At 43.7% G+C, this 18,571-nt stretch overlaps 1 protein-coding gene across 1 annotated transcript in view; it reads left to right on the top strand.

Annotated features, from left to right (window-relative positions):
* The window catches only part of LOC108577544 (RNA-binding protein Musashi homolog Rbp6-like), a 326,939-nt gene that overhangs the window by 3,406 nt on the left and 304,962 nt on the right, over positions 1 to 18,571 (top strand).

The following is an 18,571-nucleotide window of genomic DNA, read 5'->3' on the forward strand; positions in this document are numbered from 1 at the left end:
GCGAGTTCAAGATACTTAGGATTCGTCGCGAACAGATGAAGCGGGAGAGAAGTTAATCCGCTTTGCGAATAATTATTCACAGCGTACTGTTCTCCCTCGTGACAACGCGAGTGTCCGTCTTCCGAGTGGCACGCGCAACTATTATCCCCCCGTTCCACCTGGAAGAGGGACTTTCCTTTTATTTTTCATATCGATGATAATCGGATGAAGGAGAAACGGCTCTGGTTTACCCCGTTGCGAGAACTTTCTGTGTTTCTTCGACTCGCTTGTTCGATTTCTGGCCGTCTCGGGGGCCGTAACGGTGACTCTTTTCCAACTTTTGTTACACTTTCCGCGGTGAAGTGGCGCGGAAGAAGCACGTTCGAATGGGTAGCAAATGGATCCGAATGATTCTCTCTCCTCGAAGGATATAGGATCGTAGAGATTGTTTGCGGACGGGACAGTGATTAGAGTAGACGTGCGGTGTTGTTTTGGCAAGAAGGGAAACTCCGGGAGGTGTGTGAAACCCTCTAAGAATTGGTGGAAGATTACTTATTGGTAATAGAAGAAGTTTGTTGTGGTAGGAGAAACATTAGCTTCTGGTTTTGGATTTCAGTGTACGGTAAATCCTCGCGCGAGTCACGTCTAACCCCTACGTCTGATTACACACGTCTCGGACTACTTTTAGAAACGTCGATCAGCGGCCGATGGGGACAGCTGACGTTCGAACTTAACCCTTTGTTCTGTGATCGTTTCACTTCTCACGTATACGAGGATTAACTCTTTTAATAGTTAACCTTTAAAACGATCTATTAAAATTAACCTTTGTTACCGGTGCGACCTATTTCAATCGTATCGCGACCAGAATCCTATTCCTTATTATAAGACAAAGAGTTGAAATAAATCTTCTTGGCATATATTCCAAACGAATATTCGTCTTTAAAAAAATCACCTTATTCTCGAGGCAACGCGACGCAAAAGGAAGGCGTCTCATGTTCCATCACCTCCTACCGTTTCTATCGAACGAAAACGAGATTTCTAACAAGATTTCGCCGGAACGAGAGCGATCGTGGGCGGCGCGGCGCGCGGAACGAAGGGGAGGAACGATCACGCGTCACCGTTCCAAGGAATTAGGTGGCCGAATTCGCGAGTAACAGGGCTGTTTACATCGAAACGCTTTTAAATCCCGGCCGGTGGGTCTGCCGGACGAGCCAGCCCCGGTTCTGAGGATCTGTGCAACGCGTCACACCCTTCGGTTGCCGTTGACAAACGAGCGAGATACAAAAGTAGGTGACTCGGACCGACCACTTTCATCCCTCGCGTTCAACCTAGCCGTGTGTATGCACGGTCCTCGTCGCTCCTCGCTTGCAAATAGAGAGGGTAGTCTTCGAGTTTCCTCGCCTACCGTAACTCCCGCCTGCACACGACTATTTGATGTTTGTCACACGACTTTCCTTCCCGGGCAGATTGACATTTTTTTTGCCGTTTCTGCCCGTTTCGAGACGCGAAATGTAATTCCGCGAGGCGCCACGCCGTGTTTGCCCGTGTACGCTGGGAACACGTCTATGATGCTGTTTTCACCGTGCAAGATTGAAGGTTTGCGCCGGGATTGAAGGTTTTTTCGTATTTCCTCGAAAGAACTACCCGTTTCTGGGACAGTGGTGCTATACCGTCGGTACAACAGTGGCGCATGTGTTCAGATTTGACAGTGAATGAATTTCGAGAGAGCGGCGACTTTTTTCTTCTGGTGACATTTTGTTCCAGTGTTTCTCAACGTTTACCCTCGTTTCTTCTCGTTCCCGTTAATTAATCACAACGGTTTGCGCGACGAAGTGAACGTTCGAACGTGTGAATTTTGCAAGGATTTCAGATGCCACTGAAACCGTTCACGTTAGGAGGTATCCAATGAATAACTCGACAGTATTGCCGCAGCAATTATCGCGTTAATCGTGTAATTAATTATAAATATATAGCCGGTCGTATTCCCGATTTCATAGAAAATTATTATTCATACCGAATAATACCGCGTCACCGCACGAACACCCCTAATTTCCCGTAAATGCAGAAACGTCGACATCCCCTTTGTATTATTAATCAAACGATTACCTGTTCCATTATTCACGTGGTCTGTCTCGTGATAATCGATACAGCTAACGATCAATCCTGTCTACGATCAAACGATCGAGCAGAACTTCGCCACACATATATATTTTTTTCATTTTTGTTCATTTAACGGCGAGTAAGAAGCTAGCGAAAAATTAAAAAAAAAAACGTATATCGTTTCTATCAATGGAATCACGGAATCCGTAACAAAAATCGCGAGACGCTCGTTTCGCCGTTAATTAACGACGCAGCCTCGTCGACGACGATGCAGTAGACACGCCTAACAATTATGAGCAACGTTTTTCCTGAAACGATCGCGCGCCGCGATCGAGGAACGATAACAGGTAGGAAAAACGAGAACGTAGGAGGGAGACGGGATCGGTGGCACTGTTTTATCGTAACGCGAAACGAGAAACATTTTCCCAATACTCGATACTCGTATTTTCCAAAGCACACGCGCCCCCCTCTGTTGCACCGGTTTGCTCTCCTCTGCCTTCTTCCTTTTCCACGCCAGGTTAATCGAGCGTGTTAGCCGTGGCTCGATGTGTGTGCACGCAATTGCTGCGCGAATTCGCGTGTTCCGCGTGCTACGCGATCAGGAACATCGCCGTTATTAATTAACGCCCCCGCCGTTGTGAATCTCGTATAGTCGTTCCGTGCGTCAGCGTAGACAACGATTATCAGCTCGAATGACTCGCCGTGTCTGGGAAAATTAACTGCGCGCTTTTTGAAGTGCGGCTGAGTTTCGTGTAAAGATAGTAATTTGGGCCAGCGATTTTTCACCCTTTTTTTATCTCACGGCAGACGTGAACTAATTACTAACCTTCTACGGCTCGCCAAAAAATATATGATTTTATACATTCTTGACCGATTTATCAAAAAAAAGTAATATTATTTTCCGTTATTTTTTTACATTTTTTAAATTTTATTAAAAAGTTTCGGACACACCTGTGGACAATTGTTTGAATTGTGTTAGATTGTGTTGCGAATGAAATGACCAAGGTGTCGATAAAAGTTTCAATGTGTGTAGTTTTAGTAGAAATGTAATATTTATTTGTCAAAGTATGATCTACTTATGCCTTGCGTAAAAAAATTAATTTAACGACGGTTTATTTTTGGACAGAATAAATTTTTGCGCAATTGAAAAGTGATCGGTGGAATTTGATCTTGATCTGTGATTAATTTTCGTACACGATCTGCCATTTAGCTAGAAAGATAATTGACGAATTTGGGCTAGTTTCGAGTTTCAAATCGGTGTACATTTGGAAGAATGAAATTCTCAACTCGGCCATTTCATATGCAACAACCTACTAGTTCAAAAGGGAAATGAAACATTTTTACGGATAAATTAGGTCGTTGGTATTTAATTCTCCGCGTTCCTTTAGCAGCCGAATTTGATAACGTTCTCCTTTCCCTCTGAACGTGGAAATTTTTAATTAAATCACAAGCAGGTATACACGAATTATAGTGGATTCGGTTGAAGTTCAGCTTAGTTAAACGATAATTGCTAGCTACTGTGGAAAATGTGCTTTGAGAGGAGTTGATTCAAAAAGTGACATTATTTTTGATCTTTTCGGAGGAAATGACGAGTCAAAGGGAAGCTTGTTAAAAGTAAAAAGTTCAAATATAAATGTGACAACACAACCTTCTCTAATTCTCCACAAACTTCTCTAATTCTTTCTTTCTCCGCCTTTGTCGATCTAAGCTTCTTGCCCGGATGAAATTGTTCAAATGAAATTTCCCCAACTCGCCCTATTTCCATTCTGCGAACTATTTTAATTCGTATCTTAATATCCCCAATTTGTTACACGTCAGATTGCACGTTCGATTGTCGCTCTGGAAGGATAACGCGCGACAAACAGACGCACGGTGCATAATCGAAGATAACGCGATTCCATTAGGCGGAATGAATTTTATACATTTCCTTTGCGGAGATTACGCAGGTGCCCCCGAGTACATGGCCGACAGAGAATTGAGGTTTCTATCTCGGTGAACACAGACATGTCGGTCGACATGCATCGGGCTTCCGTGCTGTACACGAGTCGTTAATTAATCCCTCGTTACCGTGCGTATGCTACACCCAAGATCTGCGTTAACAGAGGTAACCAGAGGTTTGACGGTCAAATCGCGTTTAAATACGCGCGACCTTTTCCGGCCAATTTTCAACAGGTATAACTCTCGTCGCCCGGATCCTTTCGTACGTTGAAAAATAATACCTCAAACGAGTCTGTAAATAAACGACGAATTTCGTGCTATTTAAAGGGCAACTTTAATTAGCCGTTGCTCTTGCAATCATTTTTTCGGGACTTTATCCTATTCAGACGTTCTTCCCCGCGTAATTTTGCAGGCAGAAGATTGTAAATGTTAGAACGAAGCAATAATTAGCAAATTAAACTATAAAGCTAATTATCATTGCGTGCTATTCTTGATAATCGTCGTGAAAAACGGTTTCGTCGAATTCTCCTCCCCATTCGTGTATCTCTCCCTCTTTCCTTTTCAAATTCAAATACCCTCGACGATAAATCTCCGGATAGACATTTTTTAAATGTCTACATACACGATCCACGGTTCGTTGGTTTTTCTCTGATTGCGGCCAGCACGCACACGCGTGCAGCGGAAGCGTTTACTTTCAATCTTTGTTTCTATTAAATGGCTGAATATGATTAACGTAGTGATCAGTGACACGACGCATTGTGCGGTGATTTATACTCGCACCGCGTACCCACAGGCACACATATATACATCAGTTGGTATCGTACGTTATCATTGGCCGCCAGTTCTCTGTGTTTGTTCGAGCGATCGATGGAAAATGTGTGGAAATGCATATTGCATCAAACCCCAGCGTGCCTCATTTAAGGTAGACGCGTACTATTCCGATGTGACGTGTTAATACGCGATAGCATCACGGCATCACAATGTGTCGGTGTTCACGTTCCCTCTGCCACCGTATCGGACAGATATTTTTCATAAAGCGCCGCAAATGTGTGCAACCTCGACGTGTGTAATACTACATTCGAGGGAATGAAAGCTTATCTGACATTTGTGGCTTTAAAAATGTTATTTCCGTATGCTGGTACGCGCGCGTCCGTGTGTCTATCGTTTAGTTACATTACTTGTCCCCCTTCGTTTCTCTTTAAACGATCTTTAATTCTCGTATCGTATTCTGTAGTTACTTTCTTCTTCTTTCTTTCTCTAACGGAAAATATCTTTCAAGTTGCTCGGTAGCGTGGAAAACGTTGATTCATACCATTTATGAATACCGTACAATTACAGAGTTTGAACAGTTTCCAAATATGGACCGTTCAATTCCGCGAGGTTCGCATAAACTCGTGTTAAGTATCCATTATACCCATTGAAACCGGCAGATCCGCCTTCTAATACAAGAAATTACTGGAATTTATATGACAATTCCCCGGGGGAACGATGTTACACCTTATCGCTGATTATCCTCGAGGAAGCGCACTCCAATTGCTCGAATTAATCAGGGAGCCGGGATTAGAATATTCCTCTTGCGAAAACGTTTAGAGGCGATTGAATCGCAAGTCAGTTACACGATCCGGCAAGTTTCCGGGGGGGAATCTAGGAAAATCGACTATAACTTCGGAATTCTACCGGTAGAGTGGACAATGATTATTTTTAGTCCGTTTGGTACAGTCCCCTAATTAGCGGCAATCAAAGGCGGGGCTAATTGCAACGGCCCTACGTGGAAATCAATGCCTTCTCAGCCACTGGTTTACGTTTTAATTGAAACGGTGCAAACTGGTCTTAATGGTGTTTCTGTTGTACACGATTGAATGGGACATCACAATGGTATCCTTACGTTCAATTCATCCCCTCTCGCCTCGCTCTCTCTCTCTCTCTCTGTTTCGTGACGTGCAAACGGCTGTTGAATGTGCCACCTCCTCGCCGACGTGATCGAGTTTACGTAGTTATTGAATTTCTACGTGCTTCACCAGCGTAGACACGTGATTAGAGCTCTCCCTTTTGCGCTATTTTTCCCTCCATTAAACGACATCCTCGCCAGATGTGTCCGTCTTGAAGGAGGAAAAGGAACGTGCGGGGTGTACTCCGGTTTTTCGATCGTGAATCGTTAAGTCACAACTCAGCTGCTCAGAATTGAATTCCGAATGAAAGGTTCGGTGTCTGTATAGTATTTGTCAAACAAATTATGATCCACTGGTTTTAACATACTTTGACTATTACAAAATTAGGCTATTTGTGACTTCATTTGAAGAAAAATTCCAGTGTTTTTAGTTCATTTTATTTTCATTACAACGTGGTCAGTTGAATTTGATTTTGATCCATGGTTCGCTTCTATTGAAAGAATTGACGAATCTGTCATTTTAGACTAACTTCAGAAAACCTTACGTGTTTATAAAATTGAACATTTCATAAGCAGCAAATTTTCAATTATGAAACTGTCGTGAAGCGATAATTGATAGTTTGATTGAGTTTCACTGAAAAGTGGTCATTCGAACTTGATTTTGATCCACGGTTCAATTTTATTGAAAGAATTGACGAATCTTTGACTAACTTTAAAAAACCTCACGTGTTTATAAAACTGGCCATTTAATATGCAACAACTGAGCAGTAATTTTTAGTGAAATTTCAAATTTTCAATTATGAAACTATCGCGAAGCGATAATTAATTTCCTGTGGATCGACGTTTCCCTTCAAATCCGCAAGGCTTTCCCAATTTTTTCCAAAGAGCTTGGAGCGCATTCAATTAGGTCAGAAATATTAGATTCATCTACTTAAAAGCTTCCTCCTACATGCGTCACATTTCTCGTTTTCAGTTTCAGTCTACCGTCCCTCGAAAATGTAACAGACGGTTACAGCATTCGTGCAATTCTTCTCATCATCCCTTTACGAATACACACGCTCATCCCACTTTTGACGAACGTCAATATATTATCCTCATAAGCCGAGGTTTTCAGTCTTCCGGAATTTATACACTCAGCAAGATTGCACGTAGTTGGTTAAAGAGACTCGACGAGGTATTCCATCCCTTCGTACCTACATACATAAATACATACACATGTACGGTACATGGACATATTTCCGCTAAGGGACGTGCAATCGGTTCTCTCAAGCGAGTCCCGTAGTTTGTTCTAATTTTCGTCGAGCCCTGTCGTACAGAAACTTACCAGTGCTCCCGAGGATGACTTTAGGAGGGAGGGATGCGGAGGGGATGCGTTATACTTGAAGATATTCCGCGAAATAGCTCGGCTTCCCGAAGAGGGGATAAGATTTTAGGGTAGAGTTTTACGAGCGTCTCCGAAATCTCAGGCATGCAGCTCGATAAAAACCGCTCGGTACCGGGCCGAGTACCCTCTTTTATTACCTAATACTCGTGAGACTCGGTCACCGGGATATCTCGATTCTATTTTCTTCACTCGAGCCGATTTTCGCGGCGCGTTTCGAGCTACCCGGAGCCTCGATTCAATCATCGTTCGCGCTTCAAGATCGATCAAACGAACATCCGTGCGAGCGGTAAGTTCGCGCAATAACGAGCGGTAAAGTGGCCGGCGACAATTTTCCACCTCTCGGCACCATCGATTTTCTCATCTTAGTTTCGTAATTCACCGATCGATTCGCCGTTTTCACTCCCCCCCATGGAGAACCTGTCTACATTCGAACGACTTTCCTCTAGAAAACCCGGCGGCGAGTGTGCTCCATTTCATTTCGTTATGTCACCGCGTGCACTCTCAACCGTACACCCAGCTTTATCCTTCTTATCTACCGAACGTGCGCCGCCAGTTTCCAGCCGTTTCGAACGCTGTGACAATCCCGGGAATAAACGATGCAATTAGAGATTTATCATTTTCCACGGGACATCGACGATAGAATTGCAACGGTCTACTCGTCGAATGCAGTTTACGCGTGAAAATGGAACGTGTTTCCGAGATCTCGCCGAGCGTAGTTTTCACGCGTTCTCCTCGCAGTTCTCTCTGGGAGAGAAGTTAGGAGATTGTAAGGGAATATATATCGACGAATTTACTTGTCTCGCAGAGTCGACGAACTGTCGCGCTCTAGACTCGACCGCCTGCATAAGGAGAAATATAAACCGCCACAGTTGTGGCACCGAGTTTCGCGTCGCCGTCGGATTTAAAAGAGCGCCGAGCATTTCGGGCGTCTGAATAAAAGGCGAGTCCTGATAATGTGCATCAAAGGCGCACAGAGTAAAAATAGAGAAGCGTGCTTAAGCCACGCGTGCACTTGTCGGGCGTCGATGCTTTCATCTTCGCGTTCAAAGAGCGACTCGTAAACGTTTGATGCCACAGGATCAATAAATGTATCGGGCCCCAGCCGAAAGCCGACACCTCAGCATCGAATTTCCGCCAAAAGAACGGACCTCCTACGTGTAGACATTTTCTTTTCTTTTTTTTTTTTTTTTTTTTTTTTTTTTTTGCTTTTCCGTTATTTTTTTTTTCTCTCTTTCTTTTTTCGTTTTTCCGTTTCCTTTTTTAAACCTCTTTTTTTTCTCTCCCGCTGCTTTCTTTTTTTCGGTTCAAACGGCTCGGAGAAGCAGACAACGCGCGGCCGGTGTATATTCGTCCCTGTGAAACGTTCGCCAGCGAGTGATTCTCTGATGTTTCGCGTGTAGTTAAACGCGCTGCCGCGGTTTCTACATTAGAATGTTCTTTCCGAGAAAGCACAGATCGACTCGTAGTTTTCTGTTAACGATGAAACGGAGTGACGTTTTCACTAGCTTTTCCATAATGACGTTGGACAATACGTTTCATGTTTGAAGTGAAGAATCACAGTGGAAGGATTTTCTTTTGCTGGATCCTTTGTCTAACGAATGAAGCTTCTGTTTTATTGGAAATCTTCTAACCTGTCCACAGAGACGTCTGTTTTTCAACGAATAATGTATATTTTCGAAAAATTTTGCTGCATAATGGTGACGGATAGTACGTTTCAAGTTTGAAGTGAAGAATCGTGGGGAGTATTTTCTTGAAACTTTTGTTTTCAAATTGGAAATTTTCGGATATGTGTATTTTTAAACGAATAATGTGTTTTTTTTTGAAAAATTTCGCTGCATAATGACGTTGGATAATAAATTTCACGTTTGAAGTGAAGCATTATAACGAGAATTTTCATGAAAACTTTGACTAACGAATGAAACTTCTATTTTATTGGAAATTTTCTAACTTATCCACAGAGATGTTTATTTTCAAACGAACAATGCACACTTCTGAAAATGACGTTGAACACTAAGTTTCACATTTAAAGTGAAGACTCTTAGAGGAAACATATTCTTGAATCTTTCGTCTAACGAACGAACCCTCTATTTTATCGGAAATTTTGAAGAAATTCAAAAAATTTCATTGAAAAATTCACCAGGTGAAATATTCTTGCCCTCTTTCGAACGTAATGGAAAGAATAAAAGACGATTGATGCGGGGACGAGCGATAAAACAGGCTTACGTCCTTTCCTCGATTTAATTCAGCCTGTTTAAAGAAGGTTATCTAAATAAAGCAATTTTCTTCGGAAGCCGTAACACGGACGCGTAAAGATAATTCGGAAATAATCGGAGCGAGTTTAAACGGCAGGAGTTCGTCGAGCAGGGGAGTTCGGTAAATTCTCTGGTAATCCCCTAAAGTCGCAAGTCCAACAGTTTAAGTCAGTGGAGTAGCTGATGGTAGGAGGTAAATCGCAACCGCTCGGTGAATGTAATGGCTCGGATTTAGGGCGATAGCGAAAGGTGTATCGAACTTTTGGTTATTAAATTGAACTACGCGTGAACGTGGCTCGCGAAGCCCGGAAAATAAGAATCCAAAGACCACGATAGATAATTTCCATTCCTTTTTAACACTCCACAATTAAAATTCCCGCCTTTTTAAGCCGTTCATTTTGAAAAAAAAAAACAACTACATTTTTATTCAAAATAATTTCCATAATTTTCCACACACTTTTAGAAATTTATTAGGAGAGCATTAATGCCGCGTACAGAAAAATCTGGACATGAAATCTCTAAGAGAAAGAAAGGCGCAAATGAATTTCTCCTAAATTTCACAGTTTAGTGGTCTACTTTCATATTAATTCACTACTAAGACTGTGTTTCACTGTCACTACGAAGTCACAGAGTAAGCAAATTCAAGATCGTCTAGGAAAAAACAGAGTTCCATAATTTCCGATACACTTTTGGTAATTTATTAGAAAAGCATTAATTCCGCGTACATAACAATCTGGATCTCTAAAAGACAGAAAGACAGAAATGATTTTTTCCTAAATCTGGCAGTTTGGTGGTCTAAATACTTCAAAATTAATTCACTAAAGTTTCCTAATACTGTGTTTCACTGTCGTCACACAGAGTCGTAGAGTAAGAAATTCAAGTCGAAAAACAGACGTAACCACGACGGCGTGAATATTCTTGGTAATCGATTATCAGACGCAATTTGGAGTACGCGTCCGATCAAGCGGGTCTCTATTGCGTTTGAAAAACGGGTTCTGAATTCACCACGGACGTTCTTTTGTGACTTTAAAAAAGGCGGGTCTTCGGCGATGACGGAAATTTTCTCGTGAGAATGGCGGCGACGGCTTCGATCTAGTTAGCCTTGAACTACTATACCATTCAAAATACTTATTCTTCGGTGCCTCTCGCCGGAGCTCCTTTTCTTTCCGCCCATTCACGTTCTACCGCGCGAGCAGATGTACGATGATTACAATTCAAAGGGAGCACAATGCGCGACGGACGAGACCTCCATTCAGACCGGGTAAACCTTCATTGTTTTGGCAGGGAGGATGCGCCGCGCGGGCTAACGAGGAAAAGAGATCTCTGACCATTTAATATAAGGCAACGACATCTATTACATCAGCGTTCATTTATAGAAAGAGAGAGAGAGTATTTCGCTGAATCCGTGGATTCGTTTTCGCGTGATCGAAAGATCTTACTCACCGGGCCGGGACTGGTCCGGTTGCAATCAGTCTTTGTCGACGTTAACAATAGAAGAGGATCCTGCTGACAAAACGTTGAAACTCTTTCGAAAAGCGAAAGAGAAATAATTCTTTCTCGAGCCGGCGGGGGAAAAAGAGATCTACCATCGTACGATTTCAGGAATAAAGAGACACCGGAGATGTACCCGGTAATTGAAAATGTTTTTCCTCCCCCTTTTTTTTCAGACATGCGAACAGAATTGCCGCGAATATTGCTTTCGTTTCGTTAATTACTCTCGTTCGAGGGAAAAAGCAACACGGTTAATAAGTTACGCGTTGTATGAATTTGGGTTATAGGAAGAATTTTTCTCGTACAACGCGAATAATCTGAAGTAACAAGTTTCGAATGATTGTTGCCATGTCAACTGCTATTTTCTATGTTCAGTCAAATAGGACAGTTTTTGTTGCCTCGCAAGAAATCGCGACGAACCCTCGGATTATCGTCATAAACTTGTTCAATTACACTTGGCCGCCAGACCGAGGTACCGGTCCTCTCGCGCGTACCGTACCCCCCGTGGAGAGGTCACCCCCTGGGAAAAACCCAGAAATGGGGGTTTTCTAATGTTAAGCAACAATCCCCCTCCCTTGGAAAGAGTTGCGTCCCACCTAAACAACCTCCTCCAATGAGGAGTCAGCACCTACAACCCCCAGAAGAAATCGGCCACCAATCAGCAACTGGCCGAGCGGATAAAACTAAGGAAACGAGGCAGAAGCGCGTCCTTTTTGGGAAGTCTTGGCAGTGGGTCTTACGAAAATTAGTATTTTGATAGTCTCGTGGCGACATCACCTCAAGTATCACTCTGTTGCAAATAAAACTAGTTCTTAGTATTTCACACTGAATAAATTAAGGTGTGATTAAACTCGCGTACCGGTTCGGCAATTAAGCATCGAACATTACGCGACCGGAACAGTGTTTTTTAAACCTCGTAGTGTTACGCCGCAGCTTAACAGGGACTTCAAAAATCTCAGTATTCCGTTCACCAAAGATATCTCCTTTATTCCGTAGATCAGCTCTTAGCAAAATCAATGAACTGAAGTCAACTTTTAGGAAAAACTGACGCGCGGCGTGAAGATGGCCCTCCACCCATAGTGTAAGGAGTGGTGGAAATTCGTGTTTATCCTGACAGTACGACGAATGCAGGGTCATTTTGACTCGACAGCGATAAAGTCAGGCGGCTCGGATTACGTATAAGTAAAAAAAATATAAAATATATACAGTTGAAAGTATACACATTTATACACGATTCCTTCTTGAAACCCGTGTACGATAGAAATTTTGCTATGCGTCAAAATGACCCTGCATTCGTCTCCCGCGTCCGTCTAAAACCATTCGCCTTCCGAGGGTTAATTTGCTGTTGGGTTAAAGAAACATATTACTGTAGTATCGGGGCCTCCAAATAGGAAACCGACAAGGGTGAATAGAGAGGAAGTGGTTGGCGTAGCGCGCAAAGTCTCGGCTTTACTAAGCCGAAGATCCCCGGGTTCGATTCCCATTTGGGTCCCTCAATATTTTTCCCTAGGTTCCTGCATTACTAATGTACGTAATAAAGACAATGAAGAAAAAACAGAAGAAGTCGATAACGATGAAGAAAACAGTGCAACGCTCGACTAAAGTAGATTTAATTTTCAAATGCGGCGAATTCCTGTATTTTATTATTTAACGCGTTGCACGAAGACAGTAGTCGCGATATCTTTGGCGCGTTATAGAGGAGTCTACTGTACATTAATTCATTCTTTCCTTTTTTAACGTAGTCGTAACGAACTTCTATTACAAAAAAAAAAAAACGAATTCTCCGTAATTTAGAAAATTCGTTAGAAACAGGGATAAAGAATAGCTCAGCACGAGAGCACGTCGAATGCGTTCAACTAAAATCCATAAATTCCTCCCTCTTCGCGGTAAAAGAGAGCAGAAAATCGCGGAGGACCAGCGCGATTTAAAATCTCGACGAGTTGTGATCCGTGTATTAGTTTGATCGGATCTGAAATATTGCAGGAGAAGGAAAAAGGAGAAAAGAGAAAAAGAATGTTCTTGCTCGATATGAAGCGTGCACACGCCGGAGCGGCGCGCGTATAATCTACGCGAGAGAGCACGTAGCGACGGCGAATTTGTAGGATCGCGGTATAACGCGGCCATGTAAAGCCGGGGCTGAGTAAGGTAGGGTCAGGGCTGGATAGTGCGATAGCAATGCCCCGAGCCACAGACGAATGTTGAGCGCCTTACCGTCCGCTCGCTGATAACCTCCCTTCCACGCTGTAACCTCTTTTCGGTATTTATGGCCGGTAACTTAAATCCTGAAACGTCGGACACGCGAGAAATTAGCACCGTGGCGCAAACGCGCGCGGCCTCTGCAGCTGCATCCGGCAAGATAGACGCGGACACGGCGAGAATTTGATGTCCCTGGTTTTAATCCCGAGCGTCCTGCCGCCGCTGCTCCTCTTTTTCGAGTAACACGGATTTTTGGCGAACGCCTCGTCCCGTTTTGTTCGAGCTGCTGCCAGATAGGAATTGCTGGCGGGATAGTGGCGGGTTAGCGACGCGGAATGGGAAGAGTTTGAAGGGACGATCGTGTGTACTCGATTGTGCCGGGAAATTGTCGGGAGTCGGACATTTTTTGGATTCATTTTGTTGCTTGGAATACGTCTTCTAAGACGTAGGTTTGCTGTTGGAAGAAATTGTAGAGGTTGAACTGTAATATTAGGTCACCGGGAAGGAAAAAATATTGTGGAACTAGAAGGCGCTTACCTTTTTTCTATCAAATTTGAAGGTTTGTTGGAAATATTGATCTAAATTAGAAAATTCAACATGAACTTATGGAACTTATGGGATGACCTGGTACTTCAAGTGAATAAATTTTAGCTGACGTATGTTTCATAATATTGCAATTGTGTAATTTTCTATTTGCTCTTCTCAAAAATTTCATGTTTTCAACTTGCGACAGTTTTGCGATAGGGCTATGGTAATTGCAGGAAGTTAGATCGGAAAATTCGGATATGTTATTAGAATCCTTTGTATCAGTGCCAGCAATAGAATAATAATTAGGCTCAAATTACCTGGATAATGTATAATATGCATAGTGTCGTGAATTCAATATTCCATAATATCCAACCCGTACAACCTCTTTTTGATAATCAATATCTAGTATACATATTATACCATAATTAACATTCACATATTAGCGTAATCTAGTAGTCCATAATCGTCAATTTTCACCAACTCTTAGCGTTCAACATTTCTCGCAAAAAGCGCTCTTTCCTGAGTAAAAATTGAAAAGAGTTTCGAGCTTTTTTGCCGCGAACTTCATTATTCCCTTTCAGTTGAAGTTTCAATTAACACTGCTAAACTAACTGTTCCCTACTCTGGACGGTCGGTGTACCAAAGAAACCACCTGGACGGTGTAATTTTCGTGGACAGCGCGCAGCTCGTAGAAGACTGCGGACGGAAGGTTGAAATCGCGTTGCTCGAGATAATTCTGTTTTGTCGCGTGAATGGAGGTCGAAGGGGCGACGTGGACGAGGGTGGAGCCCACGGTCGAAGGATACGTCGGGATCGGGAAAAAATGGGCAAAGTGGAAGGAAAGAAAAAGGGGCGGGAAGGATCCGCGTACGTTCAAGACGAAGCTCTTAACCCTCTGGATGATAACCGATTCGCCCTGTCAGTTTCCCGCCCTTTTGCCCTACTTTTCCCTCGCAGCTTCTCCACTCTAAGAGTAGCCGCACTCTTTCTCCGACCCTTCGCGCCGTCTCGAACGATTCAGTGGCGCTTTTTGAACCATCGAGGAGTATTAATCTTGGACGGGCTTTCGTGTCTCACTTTTTCCGCCGAAAGTGCCACGTTTTTATTGCTCTCCTCCTGTTACCACGGCTACCTTCCCGTTAAATGCTCCAGGCAAACGAAGATAGCGGATCAAATTTTCGGAACTGTTACTGCGTAGATTGTTTGGTTAATTTTTAGAGAGATCGTGGTATAATGTTTTTGCTTGTGCGGTGTTTAATATCGTTAATTGGCTGGATACGAAGATTGGTTAAAAGTTGACACTTTGTGTGATTTTGGAATTATGCGATTAAGAGAAAAGTTGCTTGAATAAAAGAGGATGTCTATGTCTGTGTAGCTATAATAATTTCGAAAGGACGTTTGTACACTCGGTGTTATAGCCTTTTACATTCACTTTAAGAACAGCTGTTAACCCCTCGACGTGTAATTTCTGTCCCTAACTACGCATCTAAGTTACTTACTGTTTTAGTACTGTATTAAGTAAGAAAAGAGAATATATTATAGATTAATTAAATTCGGTAATCTTCAGTTTTATAAATTAAATCGAAAATTGGAATTGAAATTCATTTTTCTTACTGATGTAACTCTTTTCATCAACAAATAAATATAAAAATGTGGTATATTATTTATACGATACAAGTCGTAAACGATGCTATTTCCTAAAAAATTTCTATCCAAAACGTCAAGTACCTCGATCTTTCAGGAAAACAAATTTCCCAAATGTTAAATTCAATTATTCTTCGTCTTTCCACGTCGAGCAAGGTAAAACCAAGCGGCGAAAAAAAAAAAGAAACGCGAACATTCCGAGAGCGATTAAGACCGTGCCCGTAAAGCATACAAATGAGGAAATAAAATCGCTGGATATAATTTTGCGCGTTTCCTGTTTAAGGTATCTTGCCGTTTAAACGCTGCTTTACCATCCCTCTTTTTCCACCACCACGTTACTTCGCGTTGTCGGAGTGTTGCGGAGATAGAGGGACAAAAATTGCGAAACATTCTCTGAACGATACGGTACCGAAACTTTTCGCGATATACCGGACACGTATATACACACTGGCGTACTCTCACGGTCTCATCAGCGCGGGCGTATAGCGGCCGATTAAACTTTCACAATAATTGCAAACGAGCAAAGCGTTCTCCTTGCCATTCCACGCGACAATATCATCCCCCGCGCGCTCGCCAGGCAGATTTAACGGTTTGGGCCCGTTAAAACTGGCACGCCCACTCACCGACATTTATTCCAATATTTATTTTACCCATTTCCCTTGTTCCAACACCTTGCCCGTCCTTCCCCCGTTTCCCTCTTCCGCTTCGCTCCTTCCTTTTTCCACGCTCGGGGGATGATTATGAGATTAATCGGGATATATTCCTGCGGTGTAAAACGTTCAGAGGACTCTATCGGGAGAGAGATGATTTACACTCGCTACGATAAAGCTTTTTAAAAAATGATCGCTGAAAATCTTATATTTCAGCGGAACTTTTCCACGGTACTTCTGATTCGACTTCAGATTCGAAAGTACGGTTTATTTCAGTATCGTACGATAGAAGGTACGAAAACGAAGCTCTTTTGTTACGGGGAATTCTTCACGCTATCTAGAATACTCTTGGATTTCTCGAAAATTTTCGAAACCATTTGATGGATTGTCTTCTCCGCGGGGATGAAGTTTCTCGCTTTATCTTCGCGAAGTTTCAACAACTGATGATAAAAAATGACCACATATTACTGTAGCTGTGGAGGGTAAAGGGATAGATTAATCGACTGCCAGGAGGAAATGCGTATACACCAGTTGACATTAAGAACCTGTGACGTGCACGCTGACAAGCGTTCTCGGAAATATTTCATTCTTACTAATATCCTTTATACTTCCTTCGCCGTCCGCGCGATTTTTATATCGTCATCAGCCGGTGGATGGATCGTGAAAATTATACTCCGACGTTTGAAATTTCTCGAGGAAAAAGAGGTTTCCCTTCTATTCGTTACGTATAAAAATATACACAGACGTGTGTAATTGTGAATCCACTGTTGAAACACCTACTAAAAAATCACTGTTGGAAACTGGGGCGCGTTCCTTTGGAAAGCGAAACGAGAGGAGCGGCGGATTTCCTAAAGCCCGGAGGAAATTTATCCGGCTTCTTTGCCGCGACAATTTCATTTTTGTAACCGCGAAGAGAGGGGCGAGTAAACGGCGAAACGAAGATAGGAAGAAGGCGCGTACGTTAGTCGTTCGGGACTCGGTTTAGGTTCGCGAGGAAGCCAGAGAACGAAGGATGAGAATGAGACGGGCCCTGAAGCGATGAAACTATAAAGCCGCTGCTAGTAAGTTGTAAAATTGTAATAGTCTTCCGGTATTTACATAATGCTACGGCATAATAAGTGGAACTCCCCGAGTTTCCATTACCATTCCGCCGCTATCCGCTCTTATCTCTGCTAACGACCTCAGCTCGCTGCTCCCTCGTTCACCCCTCGCCTCCCTCTATGACTTATATTTCTTTCGTTTTTTTCCCTCTCTCTCTCTCTCTCTCTCCACCTTATTCCACGGACAAGCGATTCGCCGCCGCCGTTCTCCGTTCGAGCGAGCTTCAGACAGCACCGAAACTCGTCCACGGGCTCCCTTTCTTCGTCCCAAGTACTACCACGAAACTTGGTATTCCTTTCAAGTTCACAAGACGAACGGGTTCGCGAAATTTCGCGAAACTTCGACGAAGCAATTACAAGCTCCCAGGGTCCATGGTGTGTTCTTCGTGCACAGGCGCCCGTAGCCAATCCCCCGACTTCTTGTCGGTGTAACGGAACAAAAGAGTACTCGCTGGTGAAAGAAGAGCCCCGGCCTGGCGTGTCTCAGGGCATCGCGACGGAGACGCTGCCCCGGTTGAAGTGTCTCGTTTGCACGACAATGCGCTCATTACGAAACGAGACCGAGCGTACCGGAGCGTAATAAAATTTCAGCAGCTCAACCGGCCGGGGCTGTGTTAGGCCGAAACCCAGTCCAGCGGCATGGTACTAGCTCCGTGGCTTGAAGGAACGCCGTGGATATCAGGAAACTTCAATTCCCTCTTTCGGCACTTCCGGCCGAGCTGAAGCAAGTGAGCTGCCGCTGGTGCAACTTCATTCGAATAAGTGGTTCCCCTTTGCCTCGTGTATCCTCTGCCCCTTCTTTCCTTCTCGTTATTTATCCACGTCTATCTCTCGGTCCGTTTCCCTCGTCCTCCTTTTCCCACCCCTCGCTCTCTGTTCGCCCTCTTCCGTCCCTCGCTTGGCCCTACTGTACCGATCTCTTCGACTCTCTTCCTCTCTCTCTCTCTCTCTCCATCTATCTTTCTCTCCGGTTTCTCTCGCAGTCGTCCCTCGTCTGTCACTCTCGAGTTCTTTCACGGAGGCACGTTTTCGCCGACGGAATCGAGGCGAGTCATTTATTTAATTTTCGAGATCCAGCCCGTTTTATTTTCATCCCCGGGACTTTATACACTTCGCTGATTAGCCAGCCAGCTACGGCGGCCGAGGTTCGCGAGCTATCCTCCGCCTCCCATGAGATGAGAGGGACACAGGGATGAGCGCGAACCCGGAGGGTGGGATTAGAAAGAGAGGAGAAGAGTGGGTTGAGTTTCAGGGACCACGAGGTGGAAGGACTTGCGCCAAGGGGTTTGCGTTACTCACTGGATATAGAGAGGTCTAAGCCCAGCCATCACTGAAATTACCAGAGTTTACCTCTTCTGCCGTTTCCGCTGTATTCAGCTCCCCCCGTTCTCCCGCTAACGTTTCCCTCCCCCCGCCCCTTT

The sequence above is a fragment of the Habropoda laboriosa genome, unplaced genomic scaffold (assembly GCF_001263275.1).
Source record: "Habropoda laboriosa isolate 0110345459 unplaced genomic scaffold, ASM126327v1 scaffold822, whole genome shotgun sequence".
Classification (NCBI taxonomy): Eukaryota; Metazoa; Arthropoda; class Insecta; order Hymenoptera; family Apidae; genus Habropoda; species Habropoda laboriosa.